The 17717-nt window shown below is 39.8% G+C and overlaps 1 long non-coding RNA gene across 1 annotated transcript; it reads right to left on the bottom strand.

Moving 5' to 3' along the window:
* Nucleotides 1–16049: 16049 nt before the first annotated feature.
* LOC148133482 (uncharacterized) lies at nt 16050–16734 on the bottom strand. The gene is made up of 2 exons (XR_015746861.1): nt 16595–16734; nt 16050–16427 (listed from the first exon to the last, which is right to left on the bottom strand). It is a non-coding gene; the product is annotated as an uncharacterized LOC148133482 (long non-coding RNA).
* Nucleotides 16735–17717: the final 983 nt, after the last annotated feature.

The following is a 17717-nucleotide window of genomic DNA, read 5'->3' as shown; positions in this document are numbered from 1 at the left end:
GGCCTATATTAAAACATGCGAAATGGGGGGAATGGTGGGGGCTTGCCGTTAGGAAGTACTTTGTTGCACACCCGGATATGGTGCTGCCTGTGTTGACCCCGATACGAAGTGCCCCACCAACGCCGAGGTCAACATTTAACCCATCGCCGCCTGTCCGCCCGAAGATGCAAGGGGGGAATTAAGTCACCCCCAAAAAGACAGCCTAGCCATTTTTTCGGGCTCAAAAAAAATAAGACCCGGCCTTTTTATATGAGAAACACGGTATCTTTGTGTCTAATTGTTTTGCCATGCAATGCCCTATAGCAGCATCCAGAGGGGAGAAGTTGAAACAATTTATGTCCAGGAAGTGAGGGGTCTGTAGTTATTTTCTCAGTCCTCTCTCTGATTCATGCAGTATACAGATCCACAGTGGAAGGCAGGCTGGTTGTAATTCTTTTTTTCCTGCGGCTCTAATTATCCACTGAAATCTGTACCTGTCCTATTTGGTTTCTGTGCCAAACAGACAGTTACTGAGGTACAAATGACAGACTCAATAATTCCTTCATAGAACTGTATCAGCAGATCCTTAGGCAGGCTGAGCTTTCTGAGTTGATACATGAAGAACATTCTTTGTTGTGCCTTTTTAATGATGGTTCTAATTTAGGAGTCCATTTCAAGTCCTTGGAAATAACAGAACCTAGGAACCTGAAGGTCTCTACTGTTGATACTGTGTGGCCTACTGTGGGAATTGCTATCTGTTTCCTCGCCGTGCAAGGACAACGGGCCTTCTGGTAGTTGTTTGTAACACGAGGCGGGACAAGGTCGAAATGTTGCCACTTCTTACCCAGAATTGTAGCAAACTTAAACTTTACAGCTTTGTATTCTCATATGGTATTTTGTGTGATGTAATGAGTTTGTAACAACACACTAACAAAAAATTGCAAACGTTAACAAAGATTGCTTCTAATAAAAGAGGGTGTCAGAGCTTGCCCTGGGCTCTCATCCCGATTTGGCTTCAAGACGACTGCCTCAGTGTCTTCATTCATGAGAGACCACCATAACTGGTGACCCCGACGTGACCATGAGAGGCCCAGGGCTCTGAACTCAGACCCTGCCCGTTGCCAGGGTGTGGGCAGCAAAAACCACAACTGGTGACCCCGACGTGATCATCTGCGAGGTGGTACGTCTTTGGACCATCCATACTCATCGGCTGGCATAGCCTTGGTATACCTCATCCCTGATTCGATCGCAGGCGATCGCCGTGGATCCCTTCGTGAGTATGGGTGGAGGATTCTCTCGGGACCAGAAATTGCACATTGAGGAACTAAGAGAATCAACCAAACGAAATTTTTTCCTTTTTAAAAGAGGGCTCTCTTGAAAAACCCTCAGTAAAGCCTCTTTAGACACTTCCGAAATGATGGCTGCAGCTATCACCAGAGGTAATAAACCATCTGGTAATTGTTACAATTGTGGGAAGCCTGGTCATTTTAAATCACAATGTCGAGCCCGGCGGGGGCAGCAAAGCCCTCCGCCAGCAGAGATGCTCGACAGTAGAGGGCCGGCAGCTAGCCCCTCTCCCAAGGCTGCCCATATACCATCCACTGTGTATGAATTATCAATGGCAGAAGATGTGTTCATATCCTTTCCCCATCTCTGTCAGCACACAGCTTCCTCCTTCTGCCTCCTTCTTCTCCGATAAAACTGCTCTTACAATCTCACCCTCATGCCCTTCTCAAAGGAATCTCTGTGGTTCCCAATCTGCTCTATCCTTCCTCAAAACTCTCAGCCTCTCTCTCTTTTTTTTACAAACTTTGTTAATTTTTAAAGACATGCAGAACATGGATACACAGAAACACAAAACATAAAAGCATAAAAAATCTCTTTTCTGAAAGTTGCTTAGTCCCAGGTCAAAACTCTTGGTACAGACACAGATTCAGATTCATGTTCATTTTGCATACCATTGGCATTTTGCATACCATTGGCATTTTGCATACCATTGGCATTTTGCATACCATTGGCATCTTATTGGCATTTTCAATTTTCTACATAGCTTCTCCTCTCTTTTGAATTTTCTCGGTTTTATTTTGTTTATCTCCTCTCAATTCGAATCATAGTTTGTTATTCTTTGTTCTATTTCCAGCTATCCATTTATCTTTCTTCTTTGAAGAAAAACTTCTCCTGTGCACTGAATGGAGTGTGATGCCTTTAACTCTTTCCCCTATATTTGTAATATTTAATATAGAACACATAATTTGCACTGGAATTCTATCTGGTGCATTCTGAAATTGTGCAGTATTGTGATTCATTAGTGTTGATGTTCATTTGTATCTTGAACATTTGGTACATTGCTTTTCAGTTAAACCACATCACATATTATTGATCATTATTTCATTGCAGTGTTTCCCCTTCTCCTACTTCAGATCTCTCATTTCACAAAAAGTTTCGCTGGGATAACATAGTCTAATCATTGATGTTGACAATCATTTATGTCTTGAACATTTTACCCCTTTCGGTTAGATATCATGCCTTTGTGGAAACACTTATGCTTTCCGGGATTGTTTTTCCCCCCACATCCCATGTCTTAAATCATTGTTTCATTACAGTACTCCTTTTCTTGGCAAAGGTTTCACTAGATTATACTGAGTGTTTTGTCACATTTTGAATTGCATGTTGTTTCCAGTTTTCTATGGTTATTTCTGGATGCAGGTGTAGAAGTGCGGTCTTGTGTGCCTTTCTGAAATCCCTTTTTCAGTAGAATTTGTCTATTGTCTCTGGAGAACTTTTGCTTAAGGCCTCTCATCTCTTCCTTTCTCCCTTGCTTCTTCTTCTCCTTGGAAAAGAGTGCCTAGGACACCTTTCCCTTCTTGCTTTTCTTTTTTTTAAATTTTGATATACAAGTTTCAGTCCATCCACACGTGATGCCATTGTGTAGACATCCCTCGTACAATTACAACAATATTTAGGGGCTATTAATTGGACCCGTCCCTATTTTGGCATCACTACACACATGCTCAACCCCTGTTTGAGGTGTTAAAGGGAGGAACCACTCCAGGGGATAAAATTACCATTACAGATCATCAATTAAAAATCACCCAGGACATATAGCACATTATGCAGAAAAGGTGGGTCAACCGATGTCACAACAATGCTCCTATTTCCTTAATCTTGCTCAATACACCCCCTCCTTACCTACTGCTGTATTAACCCAAAAGTCTCAGCACACTAGCAACCTCCTTATCTTAGAATGGATACATCTTCCTCAACACTCCTAAAAAATCTCTTAGTCTGTTAAAACTGGTTGTTGAAAATGCAAATGAGGATTGAAAGAGGATTCTGCAGCCTCTATCTGCCCGAGGGGGCTTCCCTCTCGGACTATCTAAAGGCTTGCAGAATCGTGGGAACTGAGGACCATGATTGTTTGTTGCAAGTAGGTGGATGGGTCAAGCAGGGTTGAAGAAGGAAAGAGGAAATCAGGATTTGCAGTCATGATAGGAGCAGGGGAGGTCATAAAAGGCTCCCTCCCTTCCTTCATGGTCTGCGCAGAAATGTGAGTTGTTAGGATTGGAAACCTGAGGAAAAGGAGAAAGATGAGTTGGGAAACTGAGAAGGGGTGAAGGTGGTTTCTGTGAATGCAAAGTATGTTTGAAAGTAAACAAGAAAGTAGCAAGGAAAAAGAAATGGGAGGCAACCCTGATGGGCTGGCCTTTCCAGAGAACACAGATTGATTTCATCAAGTACTAACTCCATACACACAAAAATGTTTTCAACTACTGCCTATCCTTCACTTCAGTCTCTGTCTCTAAAAATCTTCTCTCTCTTTTTGTTACATTGCAACACCTTGTTGCACAGCACCAGCACCCGCTCTTTGTAGCACACATTCGCAGCCACCAACCCTTCCCAGGAATTCTCCAGGAAGGCAATGATATGGCTGATGCGGCAGCTGCAGCTGCAACCACAGACAGCGCCATCTCTTGCATGATTCTTTCACAACAAACACCCTGGGACAGTCATAGTTATTTTCATCAAAACAAAAAAGCCTTGGCCAGACAGTTTAAATTCAAATTTAAAAATATCACAGGGTTGCCAGGACTCCAGAATGCATTGAATGTTTGCTTGTTTACTCTTAACTTCCTCAATGAGTCCGGATCCCCCCATGCACAGCAGCATCACGTCATTTCGCTTCCTCGCCTCATCCTGAACCCAGACCAACGGTATATTTTCATCAGCATCATGCCAGATCCTCAGTGGAAAGGTCCTGCTGAACTTATAACCTGGGGACGAGGGTACGCTGACAACAACAACACCATCTGGGTCCCTGGACGACAAGTAAGGCCTTTTCTACCCAAACCAGCCTTGCCTACATCAGCATCATGAAGCTGCCCACTGCATTCATCATTTGTTTCCTGGGTTTCCACATCGTTCCTGCCAATACAACAACCACCCCATCCTCCTGCGATGCCTGCATCAAAACTACTCGCAGCGGAACGAAGACCCAGTCCACCCTGATCTATCATACTTTGAAGCCTGAATGCAACTCCATGACAGTCTCCCCTTGTCTGCATAACAACACTCAATATGCACGATGTTACACCAAACAAGGTATCCAATGCTACGAGCCAAAGGCTGTGAGGCCCATCACCGCCTCACTGTATGTCTATGCCTACAAAGGAGGATCCAGCTCTGACCTTGCCTCAATGTTCTCTACCAGTCAAGCAAAAATGGGTACATTACCCATAATGTCACTCGGGGGTTACCAACACTTTTGTGTGTTTTGATGCTTGTTCTGCCATCAACAAAGGCCAAGGTCCTAACGACGCTGCAGGAGTCACCTGCGCGGCTCACACAGCTGGCAAAGATCTTATCTACAGGAAAAGAAATATCTCTTCCAAAAGGTGTCCGGGACTAATGTGGGGGCCACCACTGTTTACAACTACTGATACACCCCACCTATTGACTCTGCTCAAGTAAGAGGCCCTCAAAATATTAATATCACTGTTAAATCAAGCTCTACTTCATGTACCACTGACAAATGTAATCCTATTTGCTTGTACACTCACTTACCTGAAACAAGGGGGTACCATACCCCACATATATATGCTCAATAGAATTATAAGGTTGCAAGCTGTATTAGAAATTATAACCAATGAAACTGCTCTTGCTTTGAAAACATTAGCTAAAGAAAGTGCATTGTCTAGAACATATATTATGCAAAATCGCTTACGTTAGATTATCTTCTTGCCAAAGAAGGAAGAGTGTGTGGAAAATTTAACCTTAGTAATTGCTATATTGAAATAGATGATAGTGGAAAAGTTATTCAACAAATCACTGATAGAATGATCAAGATTGCACATGTACCTGTACAAACATGGAATGGTCTTGATTTTAGAGACATGTTTGGATCCTGGTTTCCAAAATTACCTGGTTTGCAAGCTATTGTAGCGCTTATTGGTATGATTGCTGCAGGATGTATTATATTGCCTTGTGTATTACCTATCTTTGTACGCACTATTTCTAACAGTTTATCCCTTTTGGCTGAGAAAAAAGCCACTGCACAGGTAATGGCTCTCTGGAATCAACAAATAACTAACACATATGAACCACTGCCATCCGAAGACGAAATGGGAGAGCCAACCTGTGATGACCCAGACGAGGACAAGATGTTTGTGATGGTCAAGAAGTCACGAACGCCATGGATAACATCAGCATACACAGCACTCTTGCCTACGTGCCTAACAAAGGCTGCTGTTGGAACTAAAACACTCCCTGTCTTTTAAAAAAAAGAAAAACAGAGGAGATGTGGGAATTGCTTATCTGTTTCTCGCGCGCTGCAAGGACAACGGGCCTTCTGGTAGTTGTTTGTAACACGAGGCGAGGGACAAGGTCGAAATGTTGCCACTTCTTACCCAGAATTGTAGCAAACTTAAACTTTACAGCTTTGTATTCTCATATGGTATTTTGTGTGATGTAATGAGTTTGTAACAACACACTAACAAAAATTGCAAACGTTAACAAAGATTGCTTCTAATAAAAGAGGGTGTCAGAGCTTGCCCTGGGCTCTCATCCCGATTTGGCTTCAAGACGACTGCCTCAGTGTCTTCATTCATGAGAGACCACCATAACTGGTAACCCGGACGTGACCATGAGAGGCCCAGGGCTCTGAACTCAGACCCTGCCCGTTGCCAGGGTGTGGGCAGCAAAAACCACAGCCTACTATTGTAAGAGGCGGTAGAATAGGAAAGCTTCTTCTGAAAGAAAAACAGTTTTCTCCTAAACTCTGAGTAAAATTATTTCTATAAATGCAAAGTGAATCAAAGTTACTCCAGTACAGAGGTGGTATTCAGCAGGTTCTGACCAGTTCTGGAGAACCAATAGCTGAAATTTTGAGTAGTTTGGAGAACCAGCAAATACCACCTCTGACTGGCCCCGCTTTCATCTATTCTCTGCCTCCCTGGTCCCAGCTGATCGGCTGGGTCTTCTTTTGTTGCCCTACACAGGAGAACGGAACTGGAAAGCAGGTTAGTGGGGTGGGGAGGGAATAGAGATTTTACAGTATTCTTCCCCTGCCATGCCCACCAAGCCACGCCCACAGAACCGGTAGTATAAAAAAATTGAACCCCACCACTGGTCCAGTAGGTGAAAGACAAGAGAAGAAAGTGGTCTGGAAAGAGTTTCTTCTGAAAATGTAAGTTGTGTTTTACAGTTTTAGAATATATTTCTTGGCAATATTACAGTCTCCTATGAATGCACATCAGTTGCATTCCTTCTTCCTCGGAAATAAAACATTTTCTGCAATGAAATTGGAAATGAGCTGCAATTTAAGATGTGCTTCCAGGCAATATAAATCATGACTATGTTTCCCGAGTGGCCTATACAGTTTCATTGCACCTAAAGGAACATGGGATTTATTTCTCAGGTGTATAAGAATAGAGAGGGAAAAACAATGCTGGGCAAAATATGAGTATCTATAAGGGAATAATTTGTCTCGAAACTTCAGTCATACTGTTTTGTTCTTTACTGATAGATTACGTGACTCAGAATGCAGGTTTTATGAACCAGTAAAACCTGAAAGTGTTTCTTATTAGATTACAGGTGAACGCTACAGGTGAAATGAGCTAGTTTTGCACCCGTACCTATGGGTGAGTTAATAAACAGCATTTATACAACATCCCATACTATATAGAAACTATATGGGCGGCTGCCGCACAACTTGCCTAGTATGTGGTGGGTTCACTCATAGTTCAGTGCTTCATACATCAAAATTGTTCAAGATCTCTTTGGAGTTCAGGTTGCTATCTTATCCGGCTAACAAAAATTTTCCACAATTTTTATAGATGGGAGTTCTTTCAGAGCTTTGCAAAAATATCTGGTCTGGATTACTATTTCACCGCTATTATTCATTTGAAGTGACTTTAATATGGTACATGCTGGGCTTTATACTTCATCTGATATTCACATTTTAATTGAAATATTTTTTTTAAATTAAATAATATTTATAATGTAAACAAAAAGTAAAGTGCCAGTACCTATGATCTACCTCCTCACATAAGCCCCATAGGAGCTCTTAGAAAATGAAAATGACAGGAGACTACAGACACTTATTTAGAAACATGCTCACTTGCCTCACCACCTCCAAGAAAAATCAAGGAAAAAACAAGCTTAAAATAATAAGGTATTAGTAGGCTAAAGAACAACCTCACCATGTTGCCTTCTAGTAAGTGGGTGTAATTGGAAATGCCCACCATGGCAGCCAGTTGTAAGGCTTCCCATAACCTTATCATGATATCAAACATGCCCATCAGGCCACCAGTTAAGAGGAAATCTTGTTTTGGAAATTTGGAGCCCTTCAACTGCTGAATTATTAAACAATGTTGTGTATTAAAAAAAAAACAAGTTAAGGGAGAGATGAATTGAACATCTTGCCTATACCACCTCTGGTGTTATAATTTCATTGCCCTGGCTGCTGCAGCAAAAGCAACAACAATTGTAATATAGTCAGTGTAGTGAAATAGTTAAGATTTTGGGATAGTAGCAAGGATAACTTATTCCCTCCACAGTGAAAGCTGATAGGGTGACTTTTGGTCAGCCACTCCCCCTCAGTCCAATTGACTTCACGGGATTGATGTTGTGAAGAAAAGTATGAAGGAGTGGTGTATATTTGCTTTGAGCTCCTGAATAGAAGGCAGAAAAGCTGAATGAGAATCAAATGGTAAATAAAATAGCACAATGTGGTTTCTATAATAAAATGATATGAAATCTTATTTGAAGATTATATAATCTGTAACTGCAGGTTCTTCCCCTCCCTTCAAAATGTTTGACATGGCCTCTTGAACAACTCTAAAACTTCCTACAAAATTAGAATTCTTTATATATAAGAAAACAAAATTATGAAGTACAGGTGAAGAACCTGTATGCATAGTGTTCATGAAATCAAATCAAACCAATATTGAATTTGTCTGGGCTAAATTCTTTGTCTTGGCCAATACATTTTGAGTACCATCCCCAGCATGCTACTCAAAGACCAAGTAAAGCTTTCGTGCCAAAGCAGGAACTCAGCTCCATCTTACACATAAAGAGGTGATTCTGGACAGGCAGAGATCAGCGTAGGCAGGATGCAACGATGAGGAAAGGCCCAAATCTGTATAATTTCCCTCCCACTATAGACAGTGCACATCTGGAATACTGCACCTTCTGGAAGTTCATGGCTAGAGCACTCTGCCACATTAGTTCCCAATGACAGAGTATATTAAGAAATATACTATACTGGCAATTGATGTTAACAAATCTATTCTTAATGATGAAGGTGCTATGTATCATCAGGATTAGGGGCCATTGATACCCTCGTTCTCTATAATTAACCATATTGAAACTAGTTGAAAACTGGGCTTACAGTACATGAGTTAATGCAGCAACTAAGTAAAAGTAGGTTAATTATATTAATCTCCTTGGCATTAACAAAAGTTGAAATGCTCTTCTGTGATTTGCCAGATTCCCAACACAGATGATTGCTGTACTGGTTTTTATTAAAGGTATTTATACTTTATTCTTCAGTCCAAAAGATGGACAGGGCAATTAAAAATATAATATAAATTAAGCTTTGTCCTTTTAGGCTTAACATTATAAAAAGAAAAAAGTACAGAAAGTGAAACTGATGAGGAAAATAAAAGAAAATTAAGTTAGTCAACGAGCCAGTATTTGATGGCAAACTATACCAGGAATGGCCAGCTATGATAGAAATGAGTGATTTGGGGTGTTCTAGATGAGTCTATAATTTCTGAAGCAGTTCTTCATGCCACCTGACCTTCGGGTCAGCTAGTCACAGCCACAATATAGGACAATGGTAGCCCACTGCTTCATCTCTCCAACTCCAGCTATCAATTCGAAGAATTCTGGACAATGAATCCTCTGTGGAGCCTGCTCTTTTTATCCTATGTCTCATTTACTTGGAGTAGCACTGGGATATGTCTAACAAGATAAATCTAACAAGTTTTTAAATTCCAGCAATTTTGTTTCATTATGGGAATTAAAAGGGTGTCTGCAGTCAGCTATAATCTCCCTCCTACCGTCTTCTTCCCTCCCTATCTCTCTCTCTCTTACACACACACACACCAAAATATTTAATTTTCTGCTGCACTCATCGTAGTTCTTCTGCTCTGTTAAACTCCTTTCCTGACATCATGATGTAGGATATAATTTGCACCCAAATGTTAAACAGGATGGGAATACTAGTGCGGGCTCCTAAAGTCATAGAAAACACCGTATCACGACAAAGAAGAGTTTGCGATTTGGGACAATTGGTACAAATGGTTGAACAATAAAATGAAGAATAATAGAGATAAGAAAATTGTAGATGAATGTATATAAATGAATATAAATGTATGGTGATTTGTGTTTGTAATAATGACGTCACAATGTTGTTAAAAATGAGAATAAGATTTGTAAGACATGAAAAAGCATAATAAAAATAAAGAAAGAAAAAAAGAAAAAAGAAAACACCATATCAAACAGCTTCTGATGGAAGGAAGAGAATCTTATACTATCATGTATCAGATTTGCTCTTGAAGAAACATATTATTCATGGCTCTTTCAAAACTATGTCCACATCAATGTTATCAGCTAAAACCTGTGTTACTCTTAGGTTGTTTCAGCACCAAAATGCTGGGATTTTGATATCGTTAGATATAATTTTTCTTCGGTTACAGGTTTCATAGTGCAGAACTTAATTACTACCCCTGGGTCATCATTTCATTCAGAGCAAATTTCAAAGCTAGTAACGGTGATGGGATTCAAACTTTTTATTACTGGTTCTGTGGGCATGGCTTGGTGAGTGTGGCTTGGTGGGCATGGCAGGGGAAGAATACTGTAAAATCTCCATTCCCTCTCCACTCCTGAGGGAAGGTTACTGCAAAATCCCCTCCCTTCCCTACCCCACTAACCTGCTTTCCAGTTCTGTTCTCCTGTGCAGGACAACAAAAGAAGACCCAGCCGATCAGCTGTGACTCGGGAGGCAGAGAATAGATGGGGGCAGGGGCCAGCTAGAGGTGGTATTTGCCCGTTCTCCAAACTACTCAAATTTTTTTTTGTCAATTGCTTACAAGATAATAGGTATAAGTAAAAACATAGTTATGAATACATGGATACATATAAGAAAAATAAATAAGTAAAAAAAGAAACAATAGGACGGGGACGGTAAGCACGTTGGTGCGCTTATGCATGCCCCTTACAGACCTCTTAGGAAAGGGGTGAGGTCAATAGTAGACAGTCTAAGGTTAAAGTTTTTGGGGTTTGGGGAAAAAACCACAAAGTCAGGTAGAATATTGCAGACATTGACCACTCTGTTGCTGAAGTCGTATTTCCTGCAATCAAGTTTGGTGCGGTTAACCTTGAGTTTGTATCTATTGTGTGCTCTTGTGTTGTTATGGTTGAAGCTGAAGTATTCATTGACAGGTAGGATATTGCAATGTATGATTTTATATACCATACTTAGATCAGACCGAAGACAGCGTAATTCAAGGTTTTCTAGTTCTAGAATTTCAAGTCTGGTGGCATAAAATATTCTACAACGAGTAGAGGAGTGGAGAACACTTCTTGTGAAATATTTCTGGACTTTCTCAACTGTGCTAATATATTGCTTAATATTCATGTATCTTTGAGATAGATTCAGTTCAAAATGAGATTTGTTTAACTAGGTCCTCCCCCTTCTTACTGAGTATAAGAACAAAGCCTCTTCCAAGTATGTTTTCCTTTTTCTTGGAAGCAGCTGGCCATGGACTTGGTTTTTTTCTGGGATTGTTTGTTTCCTACCTTTCAGAGTACCCTACCAGCCTTGGCGTGACTTCTTGGCGTTCTCTCATCCAAGTATTAAATAAGCTGACCAATGTTAATTTCTAAACGCTGATTTGGTAGTTAGGTGCTGCCTCCTGCTGAGAAAAACCAAAACTGATCATACAGGAAATCTAAAGAAATTACCTCAATTGATAAATGAATGTTTCTGAAGGATGAGACCACCCATCTTTTGGGCAGAAACATGGCTACATCACTGTTTTAAGTAGCATTATTTTCTCAAGTAGAACAGGCCATATCATACTCAAGAAAAGATTAAATCTAATTCCAAGCAGGGGTGGGATGCTACCGGTTCGGCCCGGTTCTACAGAACCAGTAGCTCTGTAGAGCAGCAGACACAGAACCCTGTAATGACCTTTTGGGTGTTTGTTTGGCCCACCTGCTTGCCCGGGCTCTTGGCTGTCCTTTATTTACTACTTTTTCAACCTCAGCTGCTTTGCGCGGCACAGCTGAGGTTGAAAAAGCAGGAAAGAGGCTTTTCAAATGCTACGCACCTGCGTGCAGCGCTTGTCAGCTGTCCGGGCAGCATTTTGCAAATGCTGTACATGCGTGTGCAGTGTGTGTCAGGCGCGTGCATGCGTGCAGCTCTAGCGCATGCACAAAACACACTCTCACCAAACCAATAGCAACACCGGTTGAATCCCACCCAATTCCAAGTACTGAGTTGCATCTGTAATGGTGTTATTTTACTATAACATTCTCAAACGTTCAAATCATATGCATGCTTTATAATTTTGCTTAATGATTTTATTGGAGTTTTTTTTGTTAGCTGCTCAGTCATATACTTGAGATAATTGGCCATATAAACAAACAAATAAAATCAATAAATAATTCACAAATAATTCATAACAACCCTATAAGATCTATTAGTGTTACTATTATTTCTCATATTGTGTTGCTCAGAGGTGGTATTCAGTAGGTTCTGACAGGTTCTGGGGAACCGGTAGTGGAAATTTTGAGTAGTTTGGAGAACTGGCAAATCCCACCTCTGACTGGCCCCGCCCATCTCTTCCCTGCCTCCCATTGAGTCCCAGCTGATTGGCTGGGTCTTCTTTGGTTGCCCAGCACAGGAGAACGGAGCTGGAAAGCAGGTTAGTGGCGTGGGGAGGGAATGGGATTTTGCAATAAGTTTCCCCCTGGAGTGGGGAGGGAATGGGGATTTTGCAGTATCCTTCCCCTGACACGCCCACCAAGCCATGCCCACCAATCCAAGCCACGCCCACCAAGCTACACCCCCAGAACCGGTATTAAAATATTTGAATCCCACCACAGGTGTTGCTGCTTTTCAATAGCCAATGAGGTTATGCATGTGGTAATGGAACTCAAACCAAGAGACTGCTGCTTCACAAGTTCAACCTCTTAACTCACTCGTTGCATCGGAATGGACAACTCTGGAGTCGTATCAAGGGCCAACCATGACAATGGGTTTTGTAGAAAAGCTACCTTTTATTTATACTTTTATTTCAATTTATATCCCATCTTTATCATTTTTACAAGTAATTAAAGGAAACAAATACCACCCAACACTCCTCCCTATTACTTTCCTGACAACAATTCTCTAAGGTGAATTGGGTTGAGATAGAGAGTTGAAAGGGACCTTGGAGGTCTTCTTGGAGGAGCATCCACACCTTCTGAAGGCAAGCCATTCCACTGGTTGCTTTCACCACCAGGAAATTTCTCCTTATTTCTAGGCTCTCTCCATGATTAGTTTCCATCCATTGCTTCTTATCCTGCCTTCAGGTGCTTTGGTTGACTGATTTTTTTTGTGGCAGCCCTTAGATATTGAAACACTGCTATAATGTCATCTCTAGTCCTTCTTTTCATTAGACTAGACATACCCAGGTCCTGCACCATTTTTCATGTTTTAGCCTCTAGCCCACAATCATTTTTCTTGCTCTTCTCTGTACTTTCTAGTCTCAAATTCTTTTATATTATGGTGACCAAAACTGGATGCAATATTCCAAGTGTGGTCTTGCCAAGATATCATAAAGTAGTATTAACACTTCATGCAATTTTGATTCTATTTCTTTTGTTAATGTAGCCTAGGAGTTTGTTGGCTTTTGAGGCAGCTGAATTGCTGGCTCATATTTAAGTGGTTGTCCACTAGGACTCTTAGATCCCTCTCGCAGTTACTGCTATTGAGCCAGGTACAACCTATTCTATAGCTTTGAATTTGATTTTTCTTAAGTTAAAACCTTACTTTTCTCACCATTGAATTCCATTTTTAGCTGGTGTCCAGTATTCAAGTCTATCAAGATCCTTATCTTGAGCCTATCTTCTGGAGTGTTAGCTGTTCCTGTCAGTTTAGTGTCATCTACAAATTTGAAGAGTTCCCCTTTTAGTCTCATCTAAATCATTTATGATTTATGTTGAATAGTACTAACATGGCCTAAAATGGAACCCTTGGTACTTGCCTCCATGTAGATGTAATTCCATTCAGGACTACACATTGATTGTGGTTTGTCAGCCAGTTATGAATCCATCTGGTGGTGATGCTTTCTATCCCACATTTTTCCTCTTACCATGAAGTAGGTCTACTTTGTCAAATGCCTTACTGAAGTATTTTACTGGTATGCCCATAACATTGACTGTGATTGGCCCAGTCATCCAACCAATTTTCATAAAATGGGACTAGAATTAAGTTTCCTTGTTTCTAATGTGGTTTAAGCACTGAACCAAACTGGCCTTTAAAATTATTTAATCTCTTAATTATATGTTTAAACATAAAATGATTAGTATGACTTTTAAGACTCTAAGCAACAAGCAGCCTCTGACCTGAACTTCTGCTCTTACACCAGCCTTAAACTGACCAGGTCTTAAAAGTATTTTCTTAAGACAAAACCCTATTTTTTCTGTACCTTCACAAGATCATTGCCCTTTCCATTTATAGTGCTCTCCATTTTCTTTTTGGGTCAGATTTAAAGTTAATTATACCTTTGAATTCCTAATGCTTAAATGTATTATAATTTTAACATGGTCATGTATTAATAAACCACTCTTTAGATAAGTCGGTAACCTCATTCTTTTAGTTTTTCTTTTACAAAGTAGAAGATAATTGCAGGTAATTTCCGTTACAGTAAAGCTTTGGAAAAGTAATTTTTCAGCAAGTGTTGGGGCAAAGGGTTACTTTTCCAAGTTCAGCTATTTCTGTGGCAATGACATGCAAAGCATTCTTTTTTGGCTTCAGATGGTCCATGACCAAATTGTGTTTTGAACCATTCACAGAATAAAACAGGGTACCTTTTTGTAGATAGGTACAAAACAAAATTGTTCCAGGCAACAGTAAAAGCCAAGATGGAAGAATTTTCTATGATGCTAATATTTAGTGTCTTTCCACATATGTATACTTGCCATGCAAAATTACTCCAGGATTGCTATGGTTGTTTCAGCCAAAAACCCGTAACCATTACAAGATTTGCTCTTGAGCCATGGATAATCAAGTATGGTAGGATGGATTTTGGGACATGATTGGATTTAATAGTAGCTTTGATGGGAAAACTGCTTATGCACTGAATGAAAGTGATTGCTTTTGGGAAATTCCAACCAAGGGAAATATTCTCTTAATTGGTCAAAGTTGAACTTGCTAGAGAAATGTATTTTGAGTATATAAAACAGTTCATCATTAAAAGTTCTAACTCTGAAATAGACAATCTTTACCTCTCAATGTTTCATCTTGGAATATAATTACATGAAATAACCAGCTACTTATGTTCCAAGGTTTAAAAAGGGGAGCAATATCTTTTATACAATTCAGTGACACAGGATCATGTATTGAGAATTAGATTTCTTCATGGTTATGCCAACCACTGATTTAGCAAGTCTTCATTGTTCCTACTTTACTATTTTTCTTGCTGCATTATTATTAAATATTTAAACAGATAACCCATAGTTTAGAAATCCAAGTTCAGTTCCTATGGCCTATTCTCAAGTCCAATTTGTATATATAAGCTAGATAGCTTATATACAAGCAATTTAGAGTATAAGCTAAATATTCCTGTAAGGAATATTTAGACTATTGTGTATTTAGCTCAGATTTTGCTTTTGATACTTATTAACTATGGGTGCTTAACTAAGGGATATGCTCGTAATTAAAGTGGCTTCTCCAACATTTCACACACACCCAATGAAATGGAACGCTGCCCATTACCCCTCACCAAATTTTGCTCTTAAATGCCTACTAACAGTGACTGGTATATTGATCAACTTTAATTTTCCCTACCACAACTTATCAATGTTTCTATATTAAAATGCTACAAATTTAGTGACTAGATCGGCATTCCAATTTTTCCTGTACTACCCAATAAGCCTTTTAGAAGAATTCTATCCTCATAATTGCCTCAGTCAAAATCATTTGCAAAGTACAATGACAGTTCTGCTGGCTTTATATGCAGCTGTTCAAAAAAAAAGGCATTTAAATTGGGTAGGAGGGAACATCATACATTTAACACAAGTTTGCCACAAATTCCCTGTCTTTCCTTTGAATCATGTATTTATTTCTCATGATTTCATAGCTAATCTATATGGATTACATCCTAAACCACATACTAATCTATTCCAGGCCACTGAGTATCTTAGACAGGTTTTATATTAATATCCCGAGTTAACTTCCTCTCCATGAGTATACAAAGTGAGAAAACGAAAGATGCTTGGATGGAAATGAAATTAACTCACAATCTAATTTTTGATTACTGCCCACATTAGGTTAGAAAAACACTAAAATGTGTCAGGACTGAAGATTCCAAACCAAATCCTTTATTTTCACAACTGTATAAATGTGCTCCAAGTATTTATGTCCAATACAAGTTTAAAAGAAACATGTCTAACAGCAAACTTGGATCAGTCTGCTGATGTATTAACTCCTCTCATCTGTTAAGCTTAGTTACAAATACCAGTCATGGTAACATACATTTGAGTTCAAGAAGTATAGCACGATGTTTATAGCTATTATAGCTTGTGCATATAGGTTGCACTTCTGGCAAGAGATGCAGAGAAATTGGAAACTAGGTTGACTCATTTTAAATAGCATCAATATCAATGTCATCTTCCTTGTTGTTTGCAGTCTTCACTGTTTCCACTTTAGGTACATTGGCTGCCTTGGAGTACACCACCTACAAGAATAGACAAGTTTAGTCACAGTAACACTGTTACACATGAGACTTTTATCTCTATTATTACAAATGAGCAGCAAAGCACTGGAACAACAAACTTTTATCCCAGCATGCATTTTCAAATCATAGCTTTCAATAAACGTTGGTAAAGAATATTTAAAGCTCACCTCTATGTTTTCATCTTCATCACCTTCTTCCTCATTGCCAGACGATTCCTCTTCAGCTTCTTTCAGCCATTTAATGAATGGCTCTGCTTTGACACGAATTTCTTTGGCAAGCTCTTTAGAAACATATTTCTTTGAGGCCTAAAACACCAACAGAAAGTTTGAAACAGTATGTAGATTTGTTTTACAAGTATGGTATTTTAAACCTGAGTCATCAGAATTGTCATTCAGAGGAAATTTCAAAGCTAGTAATGGTGATGGGATTCAAACTTTTATTACTGGTTCTGTGGGCATGGCTTGGTGAGCGTGGCTTGAAATGGCAGGGGAAGATCCAAAACTGGATTCCCTCTCCACTCCTAGAGGGAAGGTTACTGCAAAATCCTCCCTTCCCTACCCCACTAACCTGCTTTCCAGTTCTGTTCTCCTGTGCAGGACAACAAAAGAAGACCCAGCCGATCAGCTGTGACTCGGGAGGCAGAGAATAGATGGGGGCGGGGGCCAGCTAGAGGTGGTATTTGCCCGTTCTCCAAACTACTCAAAATTTTTTTTGTCAATTGCTTACAAGATAATAGGTATAAGTAAAAACATAGTTATGAATACATGGATACATATAAGAAAAATAAATAAGTAAAAAGAAACAATAGGACGGGGACGGTAGGCACGTTGGTGCGCTTTATGCATGCCCCTTACAGACCTCTTAGGAAAGGGGTGAGGTCAATAGTAGACAGTCTAAGGTTAAAGTTTTTGGGGTTTGGGGAAAAAAACCACAAAGTCAGGTAGAATATTGCAGACATTGACCACTCTGTTGCTGAAGTCGTATTTCCTGCAATCAAGTTTGGTGCAGTTAACCTTGAGTTTGTATCTATTGTGTGCTCTTGTGTTGTTATGGTTGAAGCTGAAGTATTCATTGACAGGTAGGATATTGCAATGTATGATTTTATATACCATACTTAGATCAGACCGAAGACAGCGTAATTCAAGGTTTCTAGTTCTAGAATTTCAAGTCTGGTGGCATAAAATATTCTACAACGAGTAGAGGAGTGGAGAACTCTTCTTGTGAAATATTTCTGGACTTTCTCAACTGTGCTAATATATTGCTTAATATTCATGTATCTTTGAGACAAAT

The sequence above is a fragment of the Notechis scutatus genome, chromosome 1 (assembly GCF_049901735.1).
Source record: "Notechis scutatus isolate UNSWTSFEM ecotype Mainland chromosome 1, rNotScu1.2, whole genome shotgun sequence".
Taxonomy (NCBI): Eukaryota; Metazoa; Chordata; class Lepidosauria; order Squamata; family Elapidae; genus Notechis; species Notechis scutatus.
Note: the sequence above shows the minus strand (reverse complement) of the source record. Positions and strands in the feature narration are given on the sequence as shown.